Source organism: Pseudophryne corroboree (genome assembly GCF_028390025.1).
Source record: "Pseudophryne corroboree isolate aPseCor3 chromosome 3 unlocalized genomic scaffold, aPseCor3.hap2 SUPER_3_unloc_20, whole genome shotgun sequence".
In the NCBI taxonomy this organism is placed as follows: Eukaryota; Metazoa; Chordata; class Amphibia; order Anura; family Myobatrachidae; genus Pseudophryne; species Pseudophryne corroboree.
Window position 1 is genome coordinate 656784 of NW_026967509.1, and position 16367 is coordinate 673150.

Below are 16367 nucleotides of genomic sequence, written 5' to 3' on the forward strand. Positions count from 1 at the left end.
ATTAAACAAACTTAACCAAATTGTCTTAAAGTCCATTTTTGTCTGTTTTCCAATGTTTGAGAGCAAATAGTGAATTGCCATTTGCTCCCATACATTTTCAGATTTTCTTTCCAATCAGCCAGATTGGACAGATAATCTTTTAGTGTGTAGGGCCCATTAATTGTAAATGTGTGTGTATCATAAAACATCATTTTTAATGAAGGCTTTACAATATTGTGTCTCAGACTATCATTGTGTCCACCCTCCTGAGAACACTCACAATAACAAATGTAATATTATAATAAGACTTAGATATATCTCTCTCTCGTACTGGTAACTATCCATGAAGTATAAATGGAGATGTAGTCACTCGCCAAGTCCTATGTCAGCACCAATGTAAAACAATATATGGGGAACATATCGTATGAATTGGAGATTCTAGATGAACAATAACATCAGTCATATGAGCTGATGGATCAGAGAAATGTCTCCTAACGTTACTCCTGGAAGCATTGGTAAGGTAGCATTCCTTTATGTGTGTGCTCATACGCTGGTAAGCCTGTACATGGGTTACTCGCCCTTATATAAGGTATATTGCTACAGCAGAGTAGGTGTGGAACAAGGGGGCAGATGTATTAACCTGGAGGAATAAGGAAGTGATAAACCAGTGATATGTGCAAGGTGATAAAGGCACCAGCCAATCAGGTCCTAACTGTTAATTTGCATATTGGAGCTGATTGGCTGGTGCCTTTATCACATTGCACATATCACTGGTTTATCACTTCCTTATGCCTTCTCCAGGTTAATACATCTGCCCCAAGGTACTTTGCATGCAATACACCATATAATACCCTGTAATCATCATCTGCTAGGTTATAATACACTGTTACACCCCCATCATCAGTGTCTTACCTCTATTCTCTCACTAGTAATAAGGATGATGTGTGTACGGTAAGTATGATACAGAGAATTACATATCAGAATCTATACAGCTGCCGCCATACTTCTGCTTCTCATACGTGTGCTACTGGCAGCAGTGAACATCTGAGTGAGAGTGCAGGGAAGACAGCAGAGTCTGATGAGAAAGAGATTGGATCTTCCTTTGCAGGGATGTACCACACTTGATAGTATATAAAATAACAACTAAGAGGGTCGTTGGCTGAGTCCATCCAGATGTGTTTTCTGGATCTCTCCTCACTAAGTGGCTTCTTATCTACCCTACCTGATAGCTTACCATGCCTCCAAAAAAGGTTAAAAAGGTACCAAATCGGCTCCACCTGTCCATCTCTTTGGTACCTCGAATTCAGGTGGTCCTTTTAAGACTGCTACAACATCATCTGCATCTTCTTGTCCATTGCACAGCCCAGCTGTAATGGCTGAAGACGTCTTAAGACACTCTAGATGGTCCTGTTACTCTACACTCTATACATTCTATGTTATCTACATTTAAGGACTGAAATAACCTTAGAACTTAACTCTAATATTCAAGCTTTAAGGTCCGATATCAGTGAGATTGGCACTCGTACAGACTAAGATGAAAGAGATTGTTGCATCTCACAAAGATCTGATTTCAGCACATGACACTCTTCAGGAAGACCCAGTTTCTATTATTGATAAAGTCATTGATTTAGAAGACTGGTCTCGGATAAATAATATCAGAATAATGGGCATTACAGATTCTGTTACAAATGCTGAGCTTTATGATTATGCCACGTTCCTCTTTTCAGAAACTTCCACCGAAGGCTCCTGCAGTGGACCTTCTTATTGATAGGATCCGTAGATGCACAAAGTCCAAACAGGCCCATATCCAAGCACCGAGGGACACTCTGCTCAGGGTCCACTTTTTCACATTAAAGAAGGCATTCTACTAGCCGCTTTGTCTTCCTCATCCACAGCTGAGTGCCTGAATAATCTGCGCTATTTCTACATATTTCTCCTGTGACGCTGGCCAAAAGGCGTCTATTTCACCCAAGGAAATTTGCAATACAAATGGAGCTTTCCTACTAAGGTTATTGTAATGCGAAATAGCGCCTTCACAGTGATACCTTCACCCGAGGATGGCCCTGCTATTCTGAAAAAGTGGAACATTCCTGTTGACAGCCCTTCATGACACTTTACCTAAACCATTACCGGAGGAGTTGTCTTCCATCTCGAAGTAATATGCTAAAGGAGTAAGACTGTTACAGACACTCAGAGTCTGTTTCCTACTGTAACGTGCCAACTGGGACTAAGTTACTGGGCATGGATCTATTTTTATTTGCTCTTGTTATGGGTATAAAATGTATCTTTTATCTTTATTTCCTGTGCTATGTAATTGCTATATGGTCTGATATTCTTTCCACTGTTACATAATACCTTTCTAGAATGTTTGGGTGTTCAGGTAAAGCATGACTGATTCATGTAACATCCTGTTGCCCTTATAACGGTGTTGATAGAACCTACATTGGATATCAGGCCATGTTCTTGGACTTTACCTCCTTTGGATACATTGGTTACATTGAGATTTGAGATTTCTTTGTACAGTTGTTACTATGATGACTAGATTTTGCCCTCTCGTATGGCTACTTGGGGTAGTCGGTGGGTTTCCCTTTTAGGCCCGACCGCCACCTTTTTCCACCTTTCTGTCACGGTACCCTAGTGACGGAATCTCTAGCTCCTTTATGGATGCTATTTCTGTTTGTCTCCCATATTTGTTCCCTAATTTATTTCTTATGTGATTTGATAGTGTGAAGTATGCACACGTCCTACAGACTCTATTAGACTTTACACAGATGATCCTAGATGTTCATACCATGATCTGATCTCTCTCTATCACGGTGACGTTTTTATGTCTTAATATAAAAGGTCTTAATTCTCCCCGTAAGAGACGTCTTGCAATAACATATTTCGCTGACCAGAAGCCACTCAGGAATCACATGTTCCATTGCACTCTCCCCCTCAGTTTACCAATCACTACCCAGCATGCTCTATCTCCTGTGGTGCAGCCATCCTTTCTAATAGATCCCGCCCCTTTCACCTGGAAAGCAAGTGGGTGGATTGCAATGGTAGATATTGGATTCTAGTTGGGAAAATTAATTATAAATATGTCACCCTCACTTCTCTCTATGCCCCTAATGCCAGACAGACCCGACTACTTAGAGAGAGAAGGTCGTCATCCAAGTGCCAGAGTACAGGTAATCAGCAGGGAATGTGCAGGATTCTGAATGTTAGGGGTGAGCAGGAGTATAATAGGGGCTGAAGGCTCCTGACTCCCTCAGTGGAAAAATATATATTCCTCATTAGTTTGTACCAACAGAGAAGGGTGTAGGATAAGAGATTGCTGTAGTGACTGAGCAAGGAGAAAATGTGACTCTTTTCTGTAATAATAAGATTTTACTCACCGGTAAATCTATTTCTCGTAGTCCGTAGTGGATGCTGGGAACTCCGAAAGGACCATGGGGAATAGCGGCTCCGCAGGAGACTGGGCACAACTAAAAGAAAGCTTTTAGACTACCTGGTGTGCACTGGCTCCTCCCACTATGACCCTCCTCCAAGCCTCAGTTAGGATACTGTGCTCGGAAGAGCTGACACAAAAAGGAAGGATTTTGAATCCCGGGTAAGACTCATACCAGCCACACCAATCACACCGTATAACTCGTGATACTATACCCAGTTAACAGTATGAAACATAACTGAGCCTCTCAACAGATGGCTCATAACAATAACCCTTTAGTTAGGCAATAACTATATACAAGTATTGCAGACAATCCTTAACTTGGGATGGGCGCCCAGCATCCAATACGGACTACGAGAAATAGATTTACCGGTGAGTAAAATCTTATTTTCTCTGACGTCCTAGTGGATGCTGGGAACTCCGAAAGGACCATGGGGATTATACCAAAGCTCCCAAACGGGCGGGAGAGTGCGGATGACTCTGCAGCACCGAATGAGAGAACTCAAGGTCCTCCTCAGCCAGGGTATCAAATTTGTAGAATTTAGCAAACGTGTTTGCCCCTGACCAAGTAGCAGCTCGGCAAAGTTGCAAAGCTGAGACCCCTCGGGCAGCCGCCCAAGATGAGCCCACTTTCCTCGTGGAGTGGGCTTTTACTGATTTAGGATGCGGCAGTCCCGCCACAGAATGTGCAAGCTGAATTGTGCTACAAATCCAGTGGGCAATAGTCTGCTTAGAAGCAGGAGCACCCAGCTTGTTGGGTGCATACAGGATAAACAGCGAGTCAGTTTTCCTGACTCCAGCCGTCCTGGAAACATACATTTTCAAGGCCCTGACCATGTCCAGTAACTTGGAATCCTCCAAGTCCCTAGTAGCTGCAGGCACTACAATAGGTTGGTTCAAATGAAAAGCTGATACCACCTTAGGGAGAAACTGAGGACGAGTCCTCAATTCTGCCCTATCCATAGGGAAAATCAGATAAGGGCTTTTACAAGACAAAGCCGCCAATTCTGATACACGCCTGGCCAAAGCCAAGGCCAATAAAATGACCACTTTCCACGTGAGATTATTCAGATCCCCGGTTTTAAGTGGTTCGAACCAATGTGATTTTAAGAAACTCAACACCACGTTGAGATCCCAAGGTGCCACTGGAGGCACACTCCTTTTACAAATGTCTGAACTTCAGGCAGTGAAGCCAGTTCTTTCTGGAAGAAAATCGACAGAGCCGAAATCTGGACCTTAATGGAACCCAATTTTAGGCCCATAGTCACTCCTGACTGTAGGAAGTGCAGAAAACGACCCAGCTGAAATTCCTCTGTTGGGGCCTTCCTGGCCTCACACCACGCAACATATTTTCGCCAAATACGGTGATAATGGTTTGCGGTTACTTCTTTCCTGGCTTTTATCAGCGTAGGAATGACTTCCTCCGGAATGCCCTTTTCCTTTAGGATCCGGTAGTCAACCGCCATGCCGTCAAACGCAGCCGCGGTAAGTATTGGAACAGACAGGGCCCCTGCTGTAGCAGATCCTGTCTGAGCGGTAGAGGCCATGGGTCCTCTGATATAATTTCTTGAAGTTCTGGGTACCAAGCTCTTCTTGGCCAATCTGGAACCACGAGTATCGTTCTTACTTCTCGTCTTCTTATTATTCTCAGTACCTTTGTTATGAGATGCAGAGGAGGGAACACATAAACCGACTGGTACACCCACGGTGTCACTAGAGCGTCCACAGCTATCGCCTGAGGGTCCCTTGACCTGGCGCAATATCTCTCTAGTTTTTTGTTTAGGCGGGATGCCATCATGTCCACCTGTGGCCTTTCCCAACGGTTTACCATTAGTTGGAAGACTTCTGGATGAAGTCCCCACTCTCCCGGGTGTAGGTCGTGTCTGCTGAGGAAGTCTGCTTCCCAGTTGTCCACTCCCGGAATTAACACTGCTGACAGTGCTAAGACGTGATTTTCCGCCCATCGGAGAATCCTTTTGGCTTCTGCCATCGCCATCCTGCTTCTTGTGCCGCCCTGTCGGTTTACATGGGCGACTGCCGTGATGTTGTCTGATTGGATCAGAACCGGCTGGTTTTGAAGCAGGGGCCTTGCCTGACTTAGGGCATTGTAAATGGCCCTCAGTTCCTTTATGTGTAGGGACGACTCCTGACTTGACCAAAGTCCTTGGAAATTTCTTCCCTGTGTGACTGCCCCCCAGCCTCGAAGGCTGGCATCCGTGGTCACCAGGACCCAGTCCTGTATGCCGAATCTGCGGCCCTCTAGAAGATGAGCCGTCTGCAGCCACCACAACAGATACCCTGGTCCTTGGAAACAGGGTTATCAGCCGATGCATCTGAAGATGCGATCCTGACCACTTGTCCAAGAGGTCCCACTGAAAAGTTCTTGCATGAAAACCTGCCGAATGGAATTGCTTCGTAGGAAGCTACCATTTTTCCCAGGACTCGTGTGCAGTGATGCACCAATACCTGTTTTGGTTTCAGGAGGTCTCTGACTAGAGATGACAGCTCCTTGGCCTTCTCCCTCGGGAGAAGCACTTTTTTTCTGTTCTGTGTCCAGAACCATCCCCAGGAACAGTAGGCGTGTGGTAGGAACCAGCTGTGACTTTGGGATGTTTAGAATCCATCTGTGCTGTTGTAGCACTTCCCGAGATAGTGCTACCCCGACCAACAACTGTTCCTTGGACCTCGTCCAAGTACGAGATACTTAAAACTCCCTTTTTTCGAAGGAGTATCATCATTTCTGCCATTACCTTGGTAAACACCCTCGGTGCTGTGGAGAGTCCAAACGGTAGCGTCTGGAATTGGTAATGGCAATCCTGTACCACAAATCTGAGGTACTCCTGGTGAGGATGGTAAATGGGAACATGCAGGTAAGCATCCTTGATGTCCAGAGATACCATGTAATCCCCCTCGTCCAGGCTTGCAATAACCGCCCTGAGCGATTCCATCTTGAACTTGAATTTTTTATGTATGTGTTCAAGGATTTCAAATTTAAAATTGGTCTCACCGAACCGTCCGGTTTCGGTACCACAAACAGTGTGGAATAGTAACCCCGTCCTTGTTGAAGTAGGGGCACCTTGACTATCACCTGCTGGGAATATAGCTTGTGAATTGCCGCTAGCACAGCCTCCCTGCCTAAGGGAGTTATCGGCAAGGCAGATTTGAGGAAACGGCGGGGGGGGGGGGGGGGAGACGCCTCGAATTCCAGCTTGTACCCCTGAGATACTACTTGAAGGATCCAGGGATCCACCTGTGAGCGAGCCCACTGATCGCTGAAATTTTTGAGGCGGCCCCCCACAGTACCTGGCTCCGCCTGTGGAGCCCCACCGTCATGCGGCGGACTTGGAAGAAGCGTGGGAGGACTTTTGTTCCTGGGAACCTGCTGTTTGTTGCAGCCTTTTTCCCTTACCTCTGCCTCTGGGCAGAAAGGACCCGCCTTTTCCCTGCCCGTTTTTCTGGGGTCGAAAGGACTGAACCTGATAATATGGCGCTTTCTTAGGCTGTGGGGGAACATGGGGTAAAAATGCTGATTTCCCAGCTGTTGCTGTGGAAACTAGGTCTGAGAGACCATCCCCGAATAACTCCTCACCCTTATAAGGCAAAACTTCCATGTGCCTTTTTGAATCCCCTGTCGAGTCCATAACCCTCTCCTAGCAGAAATGGACAATGCACTTATTTTAGATGCCAGCCAGCAGATCTCCCTCTGTGCATCTCTCATATATAAGACTGAGTCTTTTATATGCTCTATGGTTAGCAATATAGTGTCCCTGTCTAGTGTGTCAATATTTTCTGACAGGGAATCTGACCACGCAGCGGCAGCACTGCACATCCATGCTGAAGCAATAGCTGGTCTCAATATAATGCCTGAGTGTGTATATACAGACTTCAGGATCGCCTCCTGCTTCTTATCTGCAGGCTCCTTTAGGGCGGCCGTATCCGGAGACGGTAGTGCCACCTTCTTTGACAAGCATGTGAGCGCTTTATCCACCCTAGGAGGTGTTTCCCAACGTAACCTATCCTCTGGCGGGAAAGGGAACGCCATTAGTAACTTTTTAGAAATTACCAATTTTTTATCGGGGGAAGCCCACGCTTCTTCACATACGTCATTTAACTCCTCAGATGGGGGAAAAAATAAGAATTTACTTACCGATAATTCTATTTCTCGTAGTCCGTAGTGGATGCTGGGGACTCCGTAAGGACCATGGGGAATAGTGGCTCCGCAGGAGGCTGGGCACATCTAAAGAAAGCTTTAGGACTACCTGGTGTGCACTGGCTCCTCCCCCTATGACCCTCCTCCAAGCCTCAGTTAGGATACTGTGCCCGGACGAGCGTACACAATAAGGAAGGATTTTGAATCCCGGGTAAGACTCATACCAGCCACACCAATCACACCGTATAACTTGTGATCTGAACCCAGTTAACAGCATGATAACAGAGGAGCCTCTAGAAAAGATGGCTCACTACAGCAAAAACCCGAATTTTTTGGTAACAATAACTATGTACCAGTATTGCAGACAATCCGCACTTGGGATGGGCGCCCAGCATCCACTACGGACTACGAGAAATAGAATTATCGGTAAGTAAATCCTTATTTTCTCTAACGTCCTAAGTGGATGCTGGGGACTCCGTAAGGACCATGGGGATTATACCAAAGCTCCCAAACGGGCGGGAGAGTGCGGATGACTCTGCAGCACCAAATGAGAGAACTCCAGGTCCTCCTCAGCCAGGGTATCAAATTTGTAGAATTTACAAACGTATTTTCTCCTGACCAAGTAGCTGCTCGGAAAAGTTGTAAAGCCGAGACCCCTCGGGCAGCCGCCCAAGATGAGCCCACCTTCCTTGTGGAGTGGGCATTTACATATTTTTGGCTGTGGCAAGCCTGCCACAGAATGTGCAAGCTGAATTGTACTACAAATCCAACGAGCAATAGTCTGCTTAGAAGCAGGAGCACCCAGCTTGTTGGGTGCATACAGGATAAACAGCGAGTCAGATTTCCTGACTCCAGCCATCCTGGAAACATATATTTTCAGGCCCCTGACAACGTCTAGCCACTTGGAGTCCTCCAAGTCCCTAGTAGCCGCAGGCACCACAATAGGTTGGTTCAGGTGAATTCTGAAAACCACCTTAGGGAGAAACTGAGGACGAGTCCTCAATTCCGCCCTGTCCGAATGGAAAATCAGATAAGGGCTTTTACAGGATAAAGCTGCCAATTCTGACACGCGCCTGGCCCAGGCCAGGGCCAACAGCATGAGCACTTTCCATGTGAGATATTTTAACTCCACAGATTTAAGTGGGTCAAACCAATGAGACTTTTGGAACCCAAAAACTACGTTGAGATCTCAAAGTGTCACTGGAGGCACAAAAGGAGGCTGTATATGCAGTACCCCTTTTACAAATGTCTGAACTTCAGGGACTGAAGCTAGTTCTTTTTGGAAGAAAATTGACAGAGCCGAAATTTGAACCTTAATGGACCCCAATTTCAGGCCCATAGACACTCCTGTTTGCAGGAAATGTAGGAATCGACCCAGTTGAATTTCCTCCGTCGGGCCTTACCGGCCTCGCACCACGCAACATATTTTCGCCAAATGCGGTGATAATGTGTTGCGGTTACATCCTTCCTGGCTATGATCAGGATAGGGATGACTACATCCGGAATGCCTTTTTTCCTTCAGGATCCGGCGTTCAACCAGCATGCCGTCAAACGCAGCCGCGGTAAGTCTTGGAACAGACAGGGTCCTTGCTGGAGCAGGTCCCTTCTTAGAGGTAGAGGCCACGGATCCTCCGTGAGCATCTCTTGAAGTTCCGGTTACCAAGTCCTTCTTGGCCAATCCGGAGCCACGAATATAGTGCTTACTCCTCTCCATCTTATCAATCTCAGTACCTTGGGTATGAGAGGCAGAGGAAGGAACACATACACTGACTGGTACACCCACGGTGTTACCAGAGCGTCTACAGCTATTGCCTGAGGGTCCCTTGACCTGGCGCAATACCTGTCGAGTTTTTCCCAACGGTTTATAATCATGTGGAAGACTTCTGGGTGAAGTCCCCACTCTCCCGGGTGGAGGCCGTGCTGAGGAAATCTGCTTCCCAGTTGTCCACTCCCGGAATGAATACTGCTGACAGTGCTATCACACGATTTTTCGCCCCGCGAAGAATCCTTGCAGCTTCTGCCATTGCCCTCCTGCTTCTTGTGCCACCCTGTCTGTTTATGTGGGTGACTGCCGTGATGTTGTCCGACTGGATCAACACTGCCTGACCTTGAAGCAGAGGTCTTGCTAAGCTTAGAGCATTGTAAATGGCCCTTAGCTTCAGGATATTTATGTGAAGTGATGTCTCCAGGCTTGACCTAAAGCCCTGGATATTCCTTCCCTGTGTGACTGCTCCCCAGCCTCTCAGGCTGGCATCCGTGGTCACCAGGACCCAGTCCTGAATGCCGAATCTGCGGCCCTCTAGAAGATGAGCACTCTGCAACCACCACAGGAGGGATACCCCTGTCCTTGGTGACAGGGTTATCCGCTGATGCATCTGAAGATGCGATCCGGACCATTTGTCCCGCAGGTCCCACTGGAAAGTTCTTGCGTGGAATCTGCCGAATGGGATTGCTTCGTAGGAAGCCACCATTTTTCCCAGAACCCTTGTGCATTGATGCACTGAGACTTGGCTCGGTTTTAGGAGGTTCCTGACTAGCTCAGATAACTCCCTGGCTTTCTCCTCCGGGAGAAAAACCTTTTTCTGGACTGTGTCCAGGATCATCCCTAGGAACAGAAGACAAGTCGTCGGAACCAGCTTTCGATTTTGGAATATTGAGAATCCAATCGTGCTGCCGCAACACTACCTGAGATAGTGCTACACCGACCTCCAACTGTTCCCTGGATCTTACCCTTATCAGGGAATCGTCCAAGTAAGGGATAACTAAGGGATAACTAAAATTCCCTTCCTTTGAAGGAATATCATCATTTCGGCCATTACCTTGGTAAAGACCCGGGGTGCCGTGGACCATCCATACGGCAGCGTCTGAACTGATAGTGACAGTTCTGTACCATAAACCTGAGGTACCCTTGGTGAGAAGGGTAAATTTTGACATTCTTCCAGGTTCGCAATCACTGCTCTGAGTGACTCAATCTTGAATTTGAACCTATGTATGTAAGTGTTCAAAGATTTTTAGATTTAGAATCGATCTCACCGAGCCGTCTGGCTTCGGTACCACAACAGTGTGGAATAATACCCCGTTCCCTGTTGCAGGAGGGGTACCTTGATTATCACCTGCTGGGAATACAGCTTGTGAATGGCTTCCAAACTGCCTCCCTGTCAGAGGGAGACGTCGGTAAAGCCGACTTTAGGAAACGGCGAGGGGGAATTCCAATTTGTACCCCTGAGATATCACCGGAAGGATCCAGGGGTCTACTTGCGAGTGAGCCCACTGCGCGCTGAAATACAATGAGACGGTCCCCACCGTGCCTAAGCATGTAAAGCCCTAGCGTCATACTGAGGGCTTTGCACAGGCGGGAGAGGGCTACTGTTCCTGGAAACTGGCTGATTTCTGCAGCCTTTTCCTCTCCTTCTGTCACGGGGCAGAAATGAGGAACCCTTTGCCCGCTTGCCAACGCAGGACTGCGCCTGCTAATATGGCGTATCCTTATTTTGAGAGGCGACCTGGGGTACAAACGTGGATTTCCCAGCTGTTGCCGTGACCACCAGGTCTGAAGGACCGACCCCAAATGACTCCTCTCCTTTATAAGGCAATACTTCCAAATGCCTTTTGGAATCCGCATCACCTGACCAGTGTCGTGTCCATAACCCTCTACTGGCAGAAATGGACAACACACTTATATCTGATGCCAGTCGGCAAATACTCCGCTGTGCATCATGCATATATAGAAATGCATCTTTTAAATGCTCTATAGGCAAAAATATATATTGTCAGGGAATCCGACCATGCCCACCCAGCACTGCACATCCAGGCCTGAGGCGATTGCTGGTCGCAGTATAACACCAGTATGTGTGTAAATACATTTTAGGATACCCTCCTGCTTTCTATCAGCAGGATCCTTAAGGGCGGCCATCTCAGGAGAGGGTAGAGCCCTTGTTCTTACAAGCGTGTGAGCGCCTTATCCCCCCTAGGGGGTGTCTCCCAACGCACCCTAACCTCTGGCGGGAAAGGATATACTGCCAATAACTTTTTAGAAATTATCAATTGTTATCGGGGGAAACCCACGCATCATCACACACCTCATTTAATTTCACAGATTCAGGAAAACTAAAGGTAGTTTTTCCTCACCGAACATAATACCCCTTTTTGGTGGTACTCGTTTTATCAGAAATGTGTAAACATTTTTCATTGCCTCAATCATGTAACGTGTGGCCCTACTGGAAATCACGTTTGTCTCTTCACCGTCGACACAGGAGTCAGAATCCGTGTCGGCGTCTGTATCTGCCGTCTGAGGTAATGGGTGCTTTAGAGCCCCTGACAGCCCATGAGACGTCTGGACAGGCACAAGCTGAGTAGCCGGCTGTCTCATGTCATCAACTGTCTTAATACAGAGCTGACACTGTCACGTAATTTTCAACAGTTCATCCACTCAGGTGTCGACCCCCTAGGGGGTGACATCACCATTTCATACAATCTGCTCCGTCTCCACATCATTTTTCTCCTCATACATGTCGACACAAGGTACCGACACACAGCACACACACAGGGAATGCTCTGATAGAGGACAGGACCCCACTAGCCCTTTGGGGAGACAGAGGGAGAGTATGCCAGCACACACCAGAGCGCTATATATATACAGGGATAACCTTATATAAGTGTTTTTCCCCTTATAGCTGCTGTATACACAATACTGCGCCTAATTAGTGCCCCCCTCTCTTTATTTAACCCTATCTGTAGTGTCAGACTGTAGGGGAGATCCAGGGAGCTTTCCCTCCAACTGAGTTGTGAGGGAAAATGGCGCTTGTGTGCTGAGGAGATAGGCTCCGCCCCTTTTTCGGCGGCCGTTCTCCCGCTTTTTTATGGAATGTCTGGCAGGGGTTAAATACATCCATATAGCCCAGGGGCTATATGTGATGTATTTTTAGCCATTTTAGGTATTTTCATTGCATCCCAGGGCGCCCCCCCCCCCCCCCCCCCCCAGCGCCCTGCACCCTCAGTGACCGAAGTGTGAAGTGTGCTGAGAGCAATGGCGCACAGCTGCGGTGCTGTGCGCTACCTTTATGAAGACTGGGATGTCTTCTGCCGCCGATTTCTGGACCTCTTCTCTCTTCAGCATCTGCAAGGGGGCCGGCGGCGCGGCTCCGGTGACCCATCCAGGCTGTACCTGTGATCGTCCCTCTGGAGCTAATGTCCAGTAGCCTAAGAAGCCCAATCCATCCTGCACGCAGGTGAGTTCGCTTCTTCTCCCCTAAGTCCATCGATGCAGTGAGCCTGTTGCCAGCAGGTCTCACTGAAAATAATAAACCTAACTAAAACTTTCACTAAGAGCTCAGGAGAGCCCCTAGTATGCACCCTTCTCGTTCGGGCACAGAGAACTAACAGAGGCTTGGAGGAGGGTCATAGGGGGAGGAGCCAGTGCACACCAGGTAGTCCTAAAGCTTGCTTTAGATGTGCCCAGCCTCCTTCAGGGCCGCTATTCCCCATGGTCCTTACGGAGTCCCCAGCATCCACTTAGGACGTCAGAGAAAGGAGGAAACACATAGACCGACTGGAACACCCACGGTGTCACTAGGGCGTCCACTGCCCCCGCCTGAGGGTATGTACCTCTGTAGTTTTTTGTTTAGGCGGGACGCCATCATGTCTATCTGGGGCAGGCCCCACTGACTTGCAATCTGTGCAAAGACTTCCTGATGAAGTCCCCACTCTCCTGTATGTAGATCGTGTCTGCTGAGGAAGTCTGCTTCCCAGTTGTCCACTCCCGGAATGAACACTGCTGACAGTGCGCCTACATGATTTTCCGCCCAGCGAAGAATCCTGGTGTTTTCCGCCATTGCCACTTTGCTCCTTGTGCCGCCTTGGTGGTTTACATGAGCTACTGTGGTGATGTTGTCTGACTGGATCAGAACCGGTAGGTCGCGAAGCAAAGTCTCCGCTTGACGAAGGGCATTGTAAATGGCCCTCAGTTCCAGGACGTTGATGTGAAGACCAGTTTCTTGACTTGACCAAAGACCTTGGAAGTTTCTTCCCTGTGTGACTGCTCCCCAACCTCGGAGGCTCGCGTCCATGGTCACCAGAACCCAGTCCTGAATGCCGAATCTGCGACCCTCTAGAAGGTGAGCACTCTGCAGCCACCACAGGAGAGATACCCTGGCCCTGGGGGACAGGGTGATCAACTGATGAATCTGTAGATGTGACCCGGACCACTTGTCCAGTAGGTCCCATTGGAAGGTCCTCGCATGGAACCTGCTGAAAGGAATGGCCTCGCAAGATGCCATCATCTTTCCCAGGACTCGAGTGCAGTGATGCACTGACACGTGTTTTGGCTTCAATAGGTCCCTGACCAGAGTCTATCGGAAGATAAACCCTTTTCTGGTCCGTATCCAGAATCATGCCTAAGAAGGTCAAACGAGTCGTAGGAACCAACTGTGACTTCGGGATATTGAGAATCCAGCCGTGTTGCTGTAACACTTTCAGTGAAAGTGACACGCTGTTCAACAACTACTCTCATTATCTCACTTTTATGAGGAGATCGTCCAAGTGCGGGATAATTGTGACACCCTGCTTGCGCAGGAGCACCATCATTTCCGCCATTACCTTGGTGAAAATCCTCGGGGCCGTGGAAAGCCTGAAAGGCAACGTCTGAAATTGGTAATGACAATCTTGTACCGCAAATCTCAGGTACGCCTGATGAGGTGGATATATGGGAACATGAAGGTATGCATCCTTTATGTCCAGGGATACCATAAAATCCCCCCTTCTAGGCTGGCGATGACCGCTCTGAGCGATTCCATCTTGAACTTGAACCTTTTCAAGTATAGGTTCAGGGATTTTAAATTTAAAATGGGTCTGACCGAACTGTCCGGTTTCGGGACTACAAATAGGGTTGAGTAATACCCCCTCCCTTGTTGAAGCAGGGGAACCTTGACCACCACCTGCTGAAGACACAATTTTTTAATTGCATTTAAGACTATCTCCCTTTCTGGGGGAGAAGCTGGTAGGGCCGATTTGAAAAACCGGCGAGGAGGCGCCTCTTCGAACTCCAGCTTGTAACCCTGGGAAAAAATCTCTATTGCCCAGGGATCCACCTGTGAGAGAACCCAGATGTGGCTGAAAAGTCGAAGTACTTTGCATCATTGTAGTCGACACTGGAGTCACAATCCGTGTTGGTATTAGTGTCTACTATTTGGGATAGTGGGTGCTTTTGAGACCCCGAAGGTCCCTGCGACATAGAGGCAGGCAGGGGTTGACTCCCTGCATGTTCCCTGGCTTCAGCTTTGTCCAACCTTTTGTGCAATAAATTCACATTAGCACTTAAAACATTCCACATATCCATCCAGTCTGGTGTCAGCGTTGTCGACGGAGACACCACATTCATTTGCTTCACCTCCTCCCTAGGAGAGCCTACTACCTCAGACATGCCAACACACGCGTACCGACACACCACTCAGGGAATCCTCTTATCTGAAGACAGTTCCCCCACAAGGCCCTTTGGAGAGACAGAGAGTATGCCAGCACACACCCAGCGCTAATGACCCAGGAAAAAACACACTATATGTTTACCCAGATAGCGCTGTAATATCTATTTTGCGCCAAATTATGTGCCCCCCCTTCTTTAAAACCCTCTTTCACCGTGATTAAGCAGGGGAGAGTCCGGGGAGCTTCCTCTCAGTGATGTGCTGTGGAGAAAATGGCGCTGGTGAGTGCTGAGGAACAAGCTCCGCCCCCTCAGCGGTGGGCTTCGGTCTCGCTTAAAAATTCAAAACATGGCGGGGGATCTCTCTTATATACAGTGCCCAGCCTGTATATAAGGTTATTGCCACCTTTGGAGGTCCATATTGCTGCCCAGGGCGCCCCCCCTGCGCCCTGCACCCTTACAGTGACTGCCGTGTGTGTGTGCTGTGTGGGAGCAATGGCGCACAGCGCTACCGCTGTGCGTTACCTCAGTGAAGATCTGAAGTCTTCTGACGCCTTTGAAGTCTTCTTTCTTCACATACTCACCCGACTTCAATCTTCCGGCTCTGCAAGGAGGACGGCGGCGCGGCTCTGGGACGAACTGCGGGGTGACACCTGCGTTCCGTTCCCTCTGGAGCTAATGGTGTCCAGTAGCCTAAGAAACAGAGCCTAACATTAAAGTAGGTCTGCTTCTCTCCCCTCAGTCCCTCGCTGCAGGGAGTCTGTTGCCAGCAGGCTCCCTGAAAATAAAAAAACCTAACAAATACTTTATTTTTCAGGAAAACCCAGGAGAGCTCCCTGTAATGCACCCAGTCTCCTCTGGGCACAGTAATAAACTGAGGCTAGTGGAGGGGCATAGAGGGAGGAGCCAGTGCACACCCATACCTAAAGTTCTTTCTTAGTGCCCATGTCTCCTGCGGAGCCCGTCTATCCCCATGGTCCTTACGGGGGCCCCAGCATCCTCTAGGACGTAAGAGAAATATATATATATATATAAAGACATCTTTTTCTGAGGTCTACAGGATCCACAGTCCTCGCATTGGGGTGTAGGTGGTAGGAGTTGACTGGGCACCACACAGTTAAGCTTTTAGCTCCCATGATGCACCAGTCCTCCTCCTCATATACCCCGCCTCCGGCCTAGGGAAGCCAGTTTTGTTAACAAGCCAAAAGGCAGGAGCAGAATTTCAGGAGAAAAGGAAGACTTGAACATACAAGACATACTATCTTGCAGAGTAGAAAATAATCACAAAGGGGGGAAAAAAAATAGGATTTTAATTACCTAGCGGTAAATCCTTTTCTCGTAGTCCGTAGAGGATACTTGGGTCCACATTAGTTCCATAGGGTATAGACGGG